Source organism: Pan paniscus, chromosome 11 (assembly GCF_029289425.2).
Source record: "Pan paniscus chromosome 11, NHGRI_mPanPan1-v2.0_pri, whole genome shotgun sequence".
NCBI classification, from domain to species: Eukaryota; Metazoa; Chordata; class Mammalia; order Primates; family Hominidae; genus Pan; species Pan paniscus.
Genome location: NC_073260.2, coordinates 67,645,024 through 67,661,946, shown reverse-complemented (window position 1 = coordinate 67,661,946; position 16,923 = coordinate 67,645,024). Strand labels below are relative to the sequence as shown.

Below are 16,923 nucleotides of genomic sequence, written 5' to 3'. Positions count from 1 at the left end.
TGGATTCTGTTTCAGCAAGGCCACAGGGACCTCACTGTCTGTCCCATGTTCTATGAGGGGGGAATAAAGAATGGGCAGAATATTCTATAAGTTGGGTCTAAATATAAGAAAAAGATTGATAAACGTAATCACATTAAAAATTATAAAAGTTCTATTTGTCAAAGATACTAAAAAAAAGAAGTAAGCCATAGACTGAGAGAAGATAGTTGCAATGCATAAAATCAAAGGATTAATGGCTAATCTAAATGAAGAAGTCCTACAAACTGATAAGAAAAACTCAGATGACCTAAGCAAGTCACAGAAGAAGAAGACTGATTGGCCAATATGAAAATATATAGTAAATCAGGGAAATGAAAATTAAAATAACAGCCAGGTATCATGTCACATGCATCACATTAGCCAAATAAGAAAAAAAGAGGCTGGGCACAGTGGCTCACGCCTGTGATCACAGCACTTTGGGAGGCCGAGGAGGGTAGATCACCTGAGTTCAGGAGTTCAAAACCAGCCCGGCCAAGATGGCAAAACCCCATTTCTACTAAAAATAAAAAATTAGCCAGGCATGGTGGTGGGCTCCTGTAATCCTAGCTACTTGGGAGGTTGAGGCAGGAGAATCACTTGAACCCAGGAAGTGGAGGCTGCAGTGAGCCGAGATTGCACCATTGTACTCCAGCCTGGGCGACAGAGTAATATTCTGTCTCAAGGAAAAAAAAAAAAAAAAAAGGACAGGGCACAGTGGCTCTTGCATGTAATCCCAGCACTTTGGGAGGCCAAGGCGGGCGGCTCATGACATCAGGAGATCGAGACCATCCTGGCTGATGGGGTGAAACCCCATCTCTACTAAAAATACAAAAAAAAAAAAAAATTAGCCAGGTGTGGTGGCAGGCACCTGTAGTCCCAGCTACTCGGGAGGCTGAGGCAGGAGAACGGTGTGAACCTGGGAGGCGGAGATTGCAGTGAGCCAAGATCTCGCCACTGCACTTCAGCCTGGGTGACACAGCGAGACTCTGACCCTCCCGCCACCCCCCCAAAAAAAAAAGAAAAAAAAAAAGAAAAAATCTAATACCAAATGTTGGTGAAGTATCATGGGAAAACAGAAAAGAAAAAAAAAGACAGCAAGATTATAAGTTGGTACACTCACTTCACACTCAGAGTTGTTTGAGAATTCCTAGTAGACTTGATCATGCCCTATAATCCAGCAAACCCCTCTCTGGTATCTTTCCTAGAGAAACTTGAACACACACGCACAAGAAGATGAGGTTCAAGGATGTTTATTACCACACTATATGTGAAAGAGAAATAGAGCTAAATCAGAAGCAACCTATTATCCATCAGAAAGGCATTAGACAAGCTGTAGTTTATTTCTACAGTGACAAACAGCCATAGTCCAAGGCCACCAAATTATAGAATGCAAAAGAGCCACAAAAAAGAAACTGTATGTACTTTTGTCTTGCAATATTATCTCAGACCCCTGCTATTCCAATTACTGTTTCTTCATCAATAGTCCATATTGAAAACCTAGTGGGATATCGTTTCAGCTCTTTAATAACAGGTTTCAGATATTTGCAACACTGAAGAATTAATGAGACTAAATGAAGAGACACACCACCACCTGGCTCAGAGAAGCAGCCAGAACCCACCAATGCCACCAGGGCTGTGGAGGAACTTGGAAGACCTACCCTCCCCAATAACTATGCCTCTGATGGCAGAAGGCAAGTCTCTGCCCGCTCCTGAAGCCAACTGTAATTAATTAGCCTGGACATTTCCCAAGATTCTTAGTGCCTTTTATTTACATGAATAGAACTCAAAACCTTTCCTGTTTTGTTTTTTTTTTAACTAAGAGATGATGTTTATATTTTGTGTACTATGAACATTTCCCCTTCCTTTTCTCCTGCTAACCTGTCCACCAATATCACAGAAAAGAATTTATCAGTCCTGGGTATGATTCTTATTTTTGGCTCTCTTTAGGGAGTTCCTATTTTTTGGACAATAGATTAATATCTCTCAGGGCCAAAACTCTACCGATTCCAGGCGGAGATGCCCTGAGCAGGGCAACATGCAAAACTTCGCATTCCCTTTGGGAATGTGAGTGTCAGCTGTCCATGGTGGGTTCAGAATACCATGGATTGAACACCACATTCCACCTGTTTCATTTCATCATGTAACTCTGATCTGTGACCCAATGGATGACGCAGGTTGCTGTTTCCTATGAAGCCAAATCAGGTCACAGGCAGCTCTCTCTGCATGGTTCCGAGAAGACGAGCATATATCAAGGGATGCACAGGCAGCCACCCTGCCTGAAAGGAACCATCTTCAAGTCTGCATTTACCTTCCCAGGGTTTCCTTTGGTCACTCAGGTTTGGGTTTAATTTTATCAGGAAGCATAAGGAAAGGTCATGCCATACTAATTCTGCTCTAACGTTGTCTTTTAAAGAAACACTTCAGTTTAATGACACATAGTTATGAGGAAAGGGAATATTGAAAAGGTCAATGTTCTTTTGTGGGAAGTGAGAGTTTTACAGCAAAAGCTAAGGCTGAGTAAGCAGGAAAGGCAGGCAAACATGCGCTGCCTGTGGAATCCAGTTTAATGTCTTAGCACGGAGGAGAGTAGGGACTCTCAGTCCCCACACAGCTCCACCCCTTCTTGCAGTGCGACCTTGGCCAAGTTACTTAACCTCCATAAACCTGGATCTTTTACCTACAAAATGGAATGATAATGCATCTCCTTACTCAGTGGGGACTAAATGCGATGAGGCCTGGGAGCCCTGGATCCCCAGAGCACTCCGTGGGCATCGGCAAGAGTGATCGGCCTCATGAACTCTCCTACTGCTGCATCATCCTGCCATAACAAACTATTTTTGAGATGGAGCCCCCTTCAAGCACCAGGCCACTTCAGTTCTTTGCACACATCGTTCACTTAGGTAGGGATACTCCTTGTATCAATGAGGTCCCCAACAGAATTGATGGCACACTCAAAACTGAGTAATTTGAGAGTTTAATACAGGAACTGTTTACACAGGTGTGGCTAGTGGAGAGGGCAAGTAACATCAGGGCTACCAGCATCCCATCCCTAGATTCATTGCTGAAATCCAGGGACAGATCTGTGTGGATAGGGCTGCTTGGCAGGAACCTTGACCTTCAGAAGAGTCATGTTTCCAGCCTATGGAAATCCTATAGGGAGAGAAAGAAATCCCTGCTTGCATTCTCCTCCTTCTGTCTAGTAACTGCAGTGCTCCCAATTGCCCAAGCCCAACTAAAATCTGGAGGGAAGGGTGGGGGTCTCTTGATAGTCCCTATAGGTCAGTCTACAGGACGGGGAGCAGAGAGAAAGAGATGGAGTGGAGGTCTTGAAGGAAAATGAAAGACACCAGTACACTCTTCATCCACCCCCTCCTGGACTTAGGCCACTTCCTTACTTTCCAGGTTTATCTGGCCAGTCCTCTCTTTGTACTGCCACTGCAAACCCCAGGAGTTAGACACTCAGCACAGGATATTGCCTTAGATGCTGGGACACCTAACTCCTTCTCTAATCTGTTAGTCTCTTGAAGGTAAGTGCTTAAAGACACTTGCTCATTTCATGCAAACTTCATGGGGCCCATCAGAACATGGACTCCTCCTACATTAATATAAAGATGATTCCAGAACTTGGTCTTAAAATACCAGTGGAAGCAAATACATGGGATGATTGAAAGTTTGAGATAAGGAGGGAGATTATAGCATGTTCACCCCTGTAATCCCAACACTTTTGGAGGCCAAGGAGGGGGGATAGCTTGAGCCCAGGAGTTCAAGGCTGCAGTTAGCTATAATTATGCCACTGTACTCCAGCCTGGGCAGCAGCAAGACCCTGTCTCAAAAAACAAAACAAAACCAGAAAGTTTAAGATAAAATTAAGTGATGGTGGATGAATTTCCAAAGGAATTACATACAAAGGGTTGGCTGAAAAGGTTAATAACCTTATATGTTAATTTACCAAGTCCAGTGCTATAAATTTATTACGAAAAGGTAAGAGACTATGGTAAAAGTGGACTCTCTACCTTGGCAGGATATTTCAAAACCAAATGCTCATTTCATTGTAAAACTTCACAAAGAGGGTAGAGTATACATTTCTCACATTTACACAGAGCACCTTGTGGGGTTGGCGGTTTCATTCAGCACACATGGGAAAATGCTGGCTAAGATTTACCAACCAATATTTTCTTCATATGACTATGATAGTGGTGGGGTCCAAGGGAATTTACTCCCACTGAACACTTTTGAAGAGCAAGGGAGAAGAAGGACTATGTTAAATGCTTTTAACTCACATCAAGGATTCCCAGCAAGATGCCTTGTCCAAAGAGCCTTGAGAAAGGAGATGTTGGAAGGTGATGCCTTGGAAGCAGAGATACCCCTCCTCCAGGTCCTAGTTTGCACTAAGCTCTGAACTCAGCAGGGAAGGGCAGCCCTGCCTTAGCATCCACTCTGGGACTAGCCTAGTGGGGACAGCTGGAGGCATGGCTAGTGAATGTGGCTGACAGTAAGTCTGTTTGGTATCTGAGTGACGTGTTCTCTGTTCCCCTGAGCAGTCTTGTTCTGGGGTCCAGATCCAGAGGATGTGGTAGGGGAAGAGGAAGGAGATGGGAACAGCAGCTGTTTGCATTCAGGATCACCCGTGCAGTGCTACCTGCACTGAGACCGATCCTCTCTCAGAGGTCCTAGTCGTCTATGGGAGACAGAGACCAAAATAGGTTGGTGAGAACAGGAAGTTCCTGAGATCAACTGGAGAAGCAGAGACTCCCCAGGGAGATGAGAAGGCCACTTAACTGACCCTCCCCCCTTCTCTGGAGACTGAGGCAAGGGCCACGTTGGTCTGCGTGGTTCCATTCCGTGTAGGGGCTCTTGGTGCTTAGGAGAAACTTCCTACTAAGAGAAGGGCGGGGAGCTTTTACTTCAGGGACTAACTGCCAGAAAACAAGCAAGCCTCTGGTGGTAGAAGGGCAAAGGGCTGGTAGGAATGGAAGACTCCAGGGCTTCTGAGCTTGGAACTGCTTCAGGGGCACAGTCTTGTGGTGGGGCAGGGGGGTGGTGAGCAGTCCCTTTAGGTCAAAATCCCACAGCCTACAGTGGAGGGAGATAAAGGTGAATGGAGCAGGAGGAATACCTCTCTCTCTGTCAGGCCAGGGCTGAAGCCCAAGTTGTGCCTTTTGTGCTAAAGGTATCCCTTCTTCAAGATCCAGTAATTTATGGCTATTAAAAAGTATTGTAGCACACTGAGTTTCTCAGAACAGAACACTTTAATGCCATCTGCTGAAGCGCTGTCATAATAAATATTCAAGTGCAGGGTGTTTGCAATGGGAATAATGCCCCCTTGGTATGTGGTGCCCTTACACAGTGCACATCCTATGCAACTGGATGCAGCAGCTCACCATTGGCCTCACCTGAATTCAGGCAGAGTAGAACCTACTGTCCTCAAGTTCCCTAAGGACATTTCTGGTGTAGCAGGAAGTGGACTACACCCTTCAGAGACAGTCACACAATGGAGAGAGGCCCTGAAAGCCTTTCACCATCTTTGAGCTGTTGAAGACCCAATTTTGAATGGCATATTTTACTTTTTCCAATTGTGTGCCCTGTGCAAAAGCATTCGGTGGTGGTAAACTCTCTGAATGTGTGTTTATGAGGCCCCATCCCATATCATGCCAAAAATATTAAAATATGTCCACATCTCACATAAAAATCTACTTTTGCTCCAAAAGAACTTGAAAGAATTTTTATAATTTTGCTTTTGAAATGATGAGGCTACAAGTCACTCATTTAATTAACTATTGGCAATGATATTGCTCACGCACACTCCGGAAACCTTTCAAAAGAAGAAAATGTATCCTACAAATTATTCTAAAGTGTTATAGTGATTTCTTCAATATTAAATTTAAGAATAAAGTGACAATGTGGTATTTTATACATATTCAATTACGCAGTTAATCATGTTGGCATTGCGGATGTCTTCATTTTGGAGCTTATAATTGTTTTCAGGTCTTTAAGTAGGTTCATGAATATCAACAGTCCTAGGCAAGGAGTTGAAAGTGCCAATGAGGGATAAAATGCATGTGTGTATGTGTGTGTATGCTTGTATGTGTTTGTGTATGGATGTTCGAGTGGGTAGGTGGCTGTGTATTTTGGGGACACAGAAGGATAGTTTAACTCAGCAGGACCTTAGGTTATTTCTCGCACAATAAGGTTTCAGGAAGAATCCTCCACCATTCCTACAACATTCTGCATATCTTGTTTTTGCTTTCATAAGGTTCTACAAATTTATTTCTGAACATTCCATCCCAGAATTCTCTCAGTCAGCTCACATTTTCTCTGTCAATTTCCAATGCAGTTAATTATGCAGATTTGGAATATGAGATACAGACACATGCAATCCCAGCACACTAACCCAGCACTAAGCTATTGACTGAGTTTCTCTGAAAATCTTGAAACAATGTTCCGAGAGTCAGAAAAGAGAAATGATCCTTCACTTATAACATGTTTTCTAGCTGGATGAAATATGACAGTGGATTTTTTCCCCCCTCATGAAACCAAATGTGCATATCCAATCCAAATAAAAGTAGCAAATTTACTTCATATGATGTAAACTTTTATTAAACTTACAGTACGATTACACATATGGAATTCCCAGATAGTGGCCTTAAAGGCCTAACCTAGCAAACAAGCTTGGACAGCGTTTCCCTCTCTTTTTGGCAAGCTGTAAAACATTCTGAGTTGGGGGAGCTGGAGGTACTTAATCATTCACCTTCGGAAGAGGTTAAAGTTTTTCACACTTTCTTGATAATAAGAACCACCTGGGGTGCTAATTAAAAATGCGAATTCCTGGGCCTCTTTGCTAGAATATTCTGGGTTACAGGTCTTGGTTAGAGCCCAGGTGTCAGTACTTAAAAGCAGTGGTTTTTTTGTTTGTTTTGTTTTTGTTTTTATTTTTTATTTCTAGAGATTCTTGTTTTTAGGCAAGTTTAAAATAGTTAAGACAAACTGTACACAAATGACAGTGATCAATTAACATATGCAATTGTATATATCTATTCACAATTTTAATAGCTGAATTTTGATGCACGTATTATACAGTGTTTAAGAGGTCCTCAAAAGGGGTTCACACTTGAACTGACATTGAACATTGGTGCTGGTATGAGAGTCTACCATGTGAGCATGCTGACTATACTGGTCAAACCCCAGCAGGCTGAGGTCCAACTCTTGCCTCCCCTGGACATCTCTCTTAAATGTAAGCAAAGCAACTGTCCTCCCCACCCTACCCCCATAGCTGTAAGCATCTCACTGGATTTAAAATCTGACAGACTGGGGTTTGAAGTTCCTCTCTTATACTATTAATTCTGCGACACTTGTAAGCCAGTCATTTATCCTCTCTTATCCTCAGTTCCTGCATCTAAGATTAAAGAGGCTGTGCAGTAGAGTGAAACAAGCTCTGGCTCCTTGGGTAGACAAACCTGGGTTCAAATCCTGATGCCCACCTTTCACTAGCTTTGGGGACTTGGGGAAGTCACTGCTTTTCTACAAGCCTTCACGTGCTCATAGGCAGAGATGGGGGCAGTTGTGACACATGATAAACACTCCATAAATGCAGCTATCACTTAACAGGCAGAAATCCTTACCTTGGGTAGGGGAAGGTGCTTGTGTGAGTTGAAAGCTCTCTGACCATGGGGTCCCCATCAGAGGGCATCCATAGCGGAAGTTCACCTTGAGGAAAAGAATCTCTCCTCTCTCGAGGAAATACTCCTCAATTTTACTTTCCAGGGACTCCAAAGGCTTGCAATTCCCAGACAAGCCATTCTTTTTGCCCTCCAGGACTTGGTGATGCTGCTTCCCTCACTTCGGCTAGCTGAGTCTTAATTGTCCTTTCAGTCTCAGCTTCTGGGAAGCAAAGCTAGAGCCCCAGGGCTATAGACTAAAGGTCTGTGTCCACTCCAAATTCATATGTTAAATCTTAACCCCCAACGTGATACTATTAGGAGGTAGGGCCTTTGGGAGGTGATTAGTTCATGAAGGTGAAGCCCTCATAAATGGGATTAGTGCCCTTACATTAGAGACTCCAGAGAGCTCCCTCAACCCTTCTGCCACATGAGGATACAGCAAAAAGACAGCCATCTATGAACCAGGAAGCAGGCCCTTGCAACACACTGAATCTGCTGGGTCCTTGATCTTGGACTTCCCAGCCTCCAGAACTGTGAGAAATGCATTTCTGTTGTTTATAAGCCACTCAGTCTACGGTAATTTACTATAGTAGCCCAAGTGGGTGAAGAAGTCTAGAATGAGAGGCCCCTCCTGGGGTTCCCCAGAGAGACACAATCAGCCCACAATCTGCTGTCCCATAGCACCTAGAGCATTTCTGCCATAACACCTGTCACACCATGCTGTCCCCCTCATGCATCTCCAGCAGCTTCAGGAGGACAAGGGCTGTGTCTTTCTCTGAATATCAACTCAGTTCAGGGTCTGGCAATGAACAGGGCTGGAGGGGTGCCATTGATTGAACAATGATCTCTGGACTACATTCCAATGGGCGTAAGAAGGATTATCAAAAACTCAGGAGTGAAGAGATTCTAATGTACAGAGCCCCAGCTGCTTTGAAAATCACTGCAGGTAGCAAGTGGTGCTCCTGCTGCAAGTGGACTTTAGCTGCACACAGAAAAAGAGTTTGAGAACCCCTGAGCTAACTGAGAAGAGAAGAGAGGTCCTGGTTAATGCAGGTTTGTTAATGAAATTAGCATGACTCTTGGGTGCTGGGTGGAAGCCTCTAAGTGGGAACAGGCTGTGCATGAAGGTGCAGGGGTCTCAAGAGAGGCTACACGCAGCCTTCCCTAAGTGCCTCCCCAAACAACCCCTCCCTGGGTGACTCGGCTACCTGGGTGCCCTGGGAAGAGCATTGCTACTGCTAGACCTGTCCCAGAACAGAGGGTTCATACCTTTGGAGGACACATACTGTCACATTTCTGTGATTTTTAGCCTCTCCTGCAGACTTTTGTTTACTGGGAAAACAAAATATACTTCAAAAAGGTGGATTTCAAAGAAGGAAGTGAGTCTAGGATTAGAAGCTACTGGAGAAGACAACCCATTTGCCTACAAGTAGAAGCCCCTCCTCCCCTCAAAGCCCCTTTCCTCTTCTCTCTTCCCCATCTTGTAAAATAAACCATAGTTTATTTCAGTGAAATTTCTATAGGTTTGCAACAAACCCTTTCTTTTTCTTTGCTCCAATTTAATTTGTTTCTGCCCCTGGCAACCCAAATGCCTGTATTTAAACAACCAGTATCCTCAGACTACTAACTGGAAAACTGAATTACCAAGAGATTAAATAGTTTGTCCAAAGCTATGAACTGGTAAGTGGCCGGGCAGGGAGTCAGGCCCTGTCCTGTCCAATTCCAGAACCCATTCTCTGTACACTGAATCATGCCAAGATGTTCTTAGGGACCTCTATGGGTATTTCTGGATATGTTTTGCCTATAAAAAATTGTTTATAAAAAGCGTGCTGGATTGAAATAGTGGAACTGTAGGAAATACTTGCTGCAAAGACCAAAACTATCGCCTTCTTCTGGCAGTAATAATAATAATAATAACAGCTAACATTTCAGCATTTACTATGTGTTAGGCATTGTGCTAAACACTATAAAAGGATGTTATCACCTTTATCCTCCCCATTCTTAATAGAGGATATTGAGACTCAGACAGGTTATATGACTTGTCCAAGGCCTCAGAGCTAGTACAAAAAAGCCCTGTGGTTCAAAGCCAGCTCTCTCTCTCTCTCTCCAAACTCGAGCCTCACTGTACAGAAGTGAATGGTACAGTGCAGGAAGGATAAACCGAAACCTTAAAGAGGCAGTGGTTGCTTCTCTGCAGCCATCATTATAATTCACAACAGGGAGGCAAGTACAAATAATGTCAGGATGTGCAAGTTGTGAAATTTTCACTAAAAGTCAGAAGGCCAGTGGTGAGATGGGATTTTAGTGAAAACTAAGAGGTCGGCTGCATTTGGCAGTGAGCATGATCCTCAGACATTTTCCTCCCTCCAGCTTGGCACCAGCAACCCCTTGTGATTTATGCTTCAGAGTCACACAGAGCTTGCAGGCACCAACTCTGCAGTAGCAAAGAAAATGGATGGGCTGCCTTGGGATGTTTTCCCTGCACGCACCACGTTCCCTTAAAAGGCCTCCAGAGTGTATACAGTTCTGACAGGAGGGCAGAGCTAAGGAACGGCTGGGCCACTCTTCCCCCTTATATGGTCAAGTATTACAATGGCATCCTCCCTTCTAATTTATGAAGCAAAAGAGTGGAGGAATGCCGATCAGGAGATGGGAGGATGTTTTACCAGAGAGACGATATAAAGCTCATCTTGCTGGCAAATGACTTATAAGACCAAGTGGAACAGAACACACACTTGATGAGTTGAATTTCTTTTTAACTCTAGAGAATAAACACTTTTATTCCTCTCTCGAATGTCAACATTTCATGAAGCCAAAGTATATGCAGAGCTTCTCCACCCCAGTATTAGACAAAGTGAAAAATAAAGCAAGAATAAAAACCTGTAGACTTCATCCTTCATAAATTTATCTCCCTCCTTTCCTAGCCTTTGTTTCCCCATTAAACACATATACACACAGAGACACACACAGCACGCACACAACCAATCAGGCGTCTGAACAGAGACAACAATTTCATTTTAAACAGAACACAGAAAGAAATAGGGGATCAGTCCTCTACAAAGAGTTCTTCTCCCTAATGGGCCTTGGCCATGTTGTTAGAGGCTATAGACCAAGTTTCCCTATTCACTCTCTATCCTAAGGTTGGACGCAACGAAGACAAGAGGGTGTATGAAATGAGAATGTATGGGAAAGTGTGTTGCACATTGTAAACCATATAATATGCATAGTTATTTCAAACATTGTGGTAATGTCCTCCTTGAATTATTACTTTTTAAATTACTATTTATTGGTTTTAATACACAACTGGTTTTCTTGGATGTAACTGAGTATAAGTTGTGACATTATTTAAATTACTTTCACCCTTGTTATAATTCACTATCATTTGGTCAGGCCTCTGGATATATTTGGAAGGACATACTGGGCCAAATGACCAAACTCTTCTATCTTGCCTCAAAAAGCCAAGGAACTCTTGGCATCCATGCTACATTTTAATGGAGCATCATACAAGGTAGTGGACAGGGAAAGACTCAGGCATTTTATACACATAAAAAATATTCCTTCACCATTTGTAAACCACGTGTATGTAAGGAACACCTTGATGCGAAACTGATTACTTTTAAAAGGCACTTGGAGATCCCCAGATACATGGTAGAGCACAAATAACTACACTTAAGAAAACAATGGACAACACTCCCTTCAGTGTAACTCCCCAAATGAGAGGTGTTTAGTGTAAATGTTTAGCCTGGAGGTTAAACTTCTTACAACCAGAAATTTACTAAAGCAGGCACTGCTGAACCCAAATACATAGAATTTGAAAAGGTTCTATTTAAGGTCTTCATACTATCAGAACAATAAGGAAAACTCGCAAGGTACTCACAGCAGACTCTCTACCCTTTGGGTTTATTGAATGGCTACACTTGAGTCAGAGTGAGTGAGCAAGTGTAAGGAGAGAATGCAAGATCTCCACGTTGTGTCCCAATATGCAGGCGGTGGAGCCCCTGGCTACCCTGGTGTCTGCTGTATTCCAAGCATCCTCACACTATCTAGGGAGCCTAGGAGGGAGCTTTCAAAGGGTATGTCCAGTTGTTCAACTTTAAACATTTTCTAAGTGCTTGCAGCTCCAACGGATGGGGTTTCCTTCTAGGGACTGGGAATCAAACAGATGGTGTGCAGGTCTTTAGCTTTGATCACCTGCATTGGAATTACCTGACAACCTTGTTTAAAAATGCAGACTCTTGGGTTCTATTCAGAAAGAATGGATCAGAATCTCTGGGGATGGGGCCCTGAAATCTGCATTTTACAAGGGATTTTTTCCCCACCTATCTAATCCTGATAAGATTCTTACGCACTCTAACATTTGAAGACCACTGCTATAAGCATTAAAAAAAAATCCTATTGAGTTTAACACAGTTTTATACTCAGCTAAGAAATTAAGTTATGGCCCTAGACCCAAAGTATATATTTCTTAAGATTTGTAACAAAAAGGGATATTAGGGGACAGCTAGTTCAGCCTCTTCAATCTTTAGATGAAGAAAGCAAAGCTCCAGGCAGAGTAACTGACTTGCCCTGGGGTCGTAATGCCAGCTGAAGGCCAATCCCTGTGGGAGTTCTGGTCCAGGTCTAGTTCCAAAACTATTGCTCTTTCTGCCATAATACCCACCACCTTTTCCACTCCTTCCTGTACCCCTTCTATGCTTATCTGCACAACCTCCAGGGATGTTTAGTTTAAAATGTAGAATAACCCACCATGGTGATCTGAAAGCTGTTGTTTCTGCCTTTCAAATACCCAACCCCTGCTGAAGACAAGAGACCACTGGTTTACTTTTGTAGAACTTTTCCCCTCCCCAGTGTATGTCACTCAAGGTGATCTCCTCTTGCCTGGCCAAAGAGTGGGCATGCGACTCAACTCATACTAAGAAAATGCTGAATCTTGAGTGAAGTGAGAATGGGGGAAATGTATGTCATTTCTTCCTTGATCTGGAAGATAATTCTCTGGAGAGATTGCCCATACATAATTCCTACCACCTAGGTTCCTATTATTTTTGAGACCAGCTTTTTCATTGATTCTGGGTTACTCCTTATCCTTCCATTGCATTCCTTTTAAGTAATCTAAAATTGGTCTTGCTACTAGCACCCCAATAATTCTACTTGACCCATTTCCTTATATCATAACCATATGCACTAGCATTTGACTGAATCCTATGGAAAGAGAAGTTAGGGTCAAATATCTCCCTTTTGGAAGCAGAGAGGACGTGAGACTTGCAGTTGGATGGGTGGGGATGAGGCAGTACTGGAAATCCCAGTCTCCCTCAATGCCCACCACTCTACTTATTCCAAATAGCTCAATATTTCTGTCTTTGATCCCAAAACACCCCATCCTTGAACTAAAAGGCTATCTGTGCAACTGAAAATAGAAAGTCATGAACTCACAACTGAAAAGTGATCCAAAAAAAAAAAAAAAAAAAAAAGAACGAGAGAGACTCTTCTAAGTAGCACACGCAATCTCCTCAAGATCCAGTGCCAAAGTGCAAATGGGCTCCACCATATCTGCACAAGCAGACAGATTGCCCTCCTTGTCAGTCTGGGTTTTACCTTTAACGTTGTCTCCCTCAGACAGGACCCTGATCCCTGATGTACACTACATCTGCATGCAATTTCCACATAATAGGAGCAGGGCTCCCTTACTTTAAAGTCTTAAATGCCATTAAGAGGTCTTTCTGCCAAAACCCATGTTGCTCTTTTGTTACAAAGCTATACAAATATTTATGTTTTCTGTTTGACTTGGCAGAACAAAGGACTCTCAGACTCTCTACTGCTCTTGCTTTGAAATGACCGTCTATCTTCTGCTACAAGTTACTTGCCATTTACTGTGATTCTCCAAAATAAGTTCTAACTTTTTGGAGGAGAGTTGATAAAGAGGTCTAGCATTGGTAGTTGCTCCAGAGAAGTGGTACGCAAGCTGCACAGCACATTAGGATTAAGAGGGAAGCTTTGAAATGTATTTTAAGGTTTTAAATTAACCTACAGTGAAATTGACTTTTTGCTGTGTTTTGTGTGACTTTTTGACATGTGTAGATTTATGGAACTAGCACAACAATCAGGAAACATAACATTTCCATCAACCACAGAAACTCCCTCATGAAGTCACACACATCCCTCCACCCCTAGCCCCTGGCAGCTACTGCTTTGTTTTTGTCTCCATAATTTTGTCTATTTGAGCATAATACAAATGGGATCATACAGTACGTGACATTTTGAGTTGGGCTCCTTTCATTCAGCAAAATCATTTGACATGCATCCAAGTTGTGTGTCTCAGTACTTCTGTTTAATTGCTGAGTAGTATTCCATTGTATAGATATATCACAGTTTATTATTCACCTGTTGAAGGACTTTGGGTTGTTTCCATTTTGGGGGCTATTATGAATAGAGCTGCTATAAATATTTGTGTACAGTTTTAATTCTGTAGCTATAGAATAAGAGTGGGAGTACAGGGTCATATGGTAAGCATCTGTTTAGTTTTATAAGCAATTGACAAACTGCTTTCCAGAGTGGCCCATTTGGCATTTCCATCAGTACTATATGACAGCTCTAGATGATATGCATCCTCATCAACACTAAGGTATTAGCAGTAATTTTTATTTTAGCAATTCTAATTGTTATGTAGCAGTATCTCATCACAGTTTTATTTGCATCTTCTAATGGTTAATGGTGTTGAACACATTTTCATGTTCTTATTTGACATCCATATATCCTCTCTGGTGAAGTATCTGTTAAAACATTTTATATAATTTTAATTGGGTTAACTGTTTTAACTCTTTAAATATGTTGAAAAGATTATACCTTGTCATATGAATTGCTTTAGCACCATTGCCAAAAATCAGTCAGCCACATTTATTTAGGTGTATTTCTGGACTCTCTATTCTGCTTTATTATCTCTGCCTTTGCTAGTAACACATTGCTTCCTGTTAATTAGAAAGTGTGATTACTCCCAGCACTTTGGGAGGCGAGGGTGGACAGATCACCTGAGGTCAGGAGTTCAAGACCAGCCTAGCCAACATGGTGAAATCCCATCTCTATTAAAAATACAAAAATTAGCTGGGCATAGTGGTGGCTCCTGCTGAGGCAGGAGGATCACTTGAACCTGGGAGGTGGAGGTTGCAGTGATCCAAGATGGTGCCATTGTACTCCAGCCCCAGCAACAAGAGCAAAACTCTGTCTCAAAAAAAAGAAAAAAATAAAGTGTGATTCCTGTAGCTTTCTTCTTTTTGACAATTGTTCTGCCTCTTCTAGTTCTTTTGCCTTTCAGTATAAATTTAGAACCAGTTTGTTTATATCTATCAATATCCTGTGGAAATTTTTATTGGAATTGCATTAATCTATAAATCAATTTATAAATAAATGACATCTTTACTATGTTGATCATGAACATTGTATGTCTCTCCTTCTAGGTATTCTTAGACTTTTTTTCATTAATGTTTTGTAGTTTTCAGCATATCGATCATGTATGCATTTTAATAAATTTACAGCTAAGTATTTAATTTTTGAGCAATCTAAATAGTATTGCTTTTTTCAATTCAGTTTCCAATTGAACACTGATAGTATATAAAAATAAAATTGACTTCTGAGTATTGACTTTGTATCCTCTGACCTTTGTATGTGTATTACTTTGGATTTTCTATGTAGACAATTACATTATTTATGAATAGAATCCATATTTTTTTTCCTTTTCACCCTATATGCCTTTTAATTCCTTTTCTTGCCTTATTGCATTGGCTGGGTCTGCTAGTGCAATATTGAATAACAGTGGTGAAAGTGGATATCCTTGTCTTACTCCTGATCTTAGGGGAAAGGTGTTCAGTCTTTTACTATTAAATATGATTTTAGCTGTAGGGTTATTGTAGATGCTCTTTATTTGTTTGAAGAAGTTACCTTTTATTCCTAGTTTGAATGGATGTTGAAATTTTGTCAAATGATCTTGTGCCTCAATTGATGTAATCATGTGGTCTTTCTCCTTAAACTGCTAATAAAGTAGATTATATTGATTGATTTTTAAATATTAAATCAGCCTCACTTTCCCAGTAAATCCCACTGACTTTTCTTTTTATATACTGCTAGATATATTGTGTTAATATTTTGTTAATGATTTTTACATCTATATTTATGGAATATCAGTTTATATTTTTCTTTTTTAAAAATTCTATCTTTGTCTAGTTTTAGTGTCAGGTAATGCTAGCCTCATAAAATGTGTTGGGAATTTTCCATCTTCTTCCTTTTTCTGGAAGATATTATTTAGAATTTTTTTAATGTTTGCAATAATTCACCAATATATTTATTTGCACTAGGATTTTTTGGAAGGTTTTAAACTATGAAGTCAATTTCTTTAATAGTCATGGAAATATTCAAATTACTTCATGTTGGGTGAGTGTTGATAATTCGTATTTTTCAAGGAATTGGCCCATTTCATCTAAGTTGTTGAATTTATTTATGAAGAGTTGTCTGTAGTGTCCTCTTAGTATTATTTTAAAGTCTAAAGGGTCTATAGTAGTATTCTTACTCCTGATGTTTATAATTTGTGTCTTCTCTCTTTTCATCTTTGTTGGTCTTGCTAAAGGTTTATCAATTTTATTTACTTTTCCAAAGAACCAGCTTTTGTTTCTATTGGTGTTTTAAATTGTTTTCCTGTTTTCATTATCATTGATTTCTACTTTTATCTTTATCCATTCCTTCCTTGGGTTTATTTATTCTCTTTTCTCTACATTATTAAAGTAGAAGCATAGCTTATTGATGTGAAACCTTTCTCTTATAAATATAAGCTCTTAATGCTTATATTAAAGAATTTCCCTCCTAAGCAATGTTTTACCTGCATCCTACAAATTTTGATGTATTTTCATTTTAATTTAATTTAAAATATCTTTAATTTAGTTCAAAGTATCATTTGACAAAATTTCAACATCCATTCAAACTAGGAATAAAAGGTAACTTCTTCAGCCAAATAAAGAACATCTACAATAACCCTTGAAACTTTTTCTTTGATGGATTATTTAGAAGTATATTGTTTACCTTCCAAGCATTTAGAGATGTCCTTGTTATCTCTCTGTTATTAAATTTTAGTCTAATTCTATTATGGTCAGGGAACATACTTTGCATGGTTTCCGTTCTTTTACATTTAGTTAGTTTGTTTGCTTTAATGACCCAGGATGTGGTCTACCTGGGTGAATGCTCCATGCACTTGAAAAAAGTGTATATT

At 41.0% G+C, this 16,923-nt stretch overlaps 1 protein-coding gene across 1 annotated transcript in view; it reads right to left on the bottom strand.

Moving 5' to 3' along the window:
• Positions 1–16,923, bottom strand: part of PGM5 (phosphoglucomutase 5) — a 178,406-nt gene that overhangs the window by 77,093 nt on the left and 84,390 nt on the right. The window lies entirely within an intron of this gene.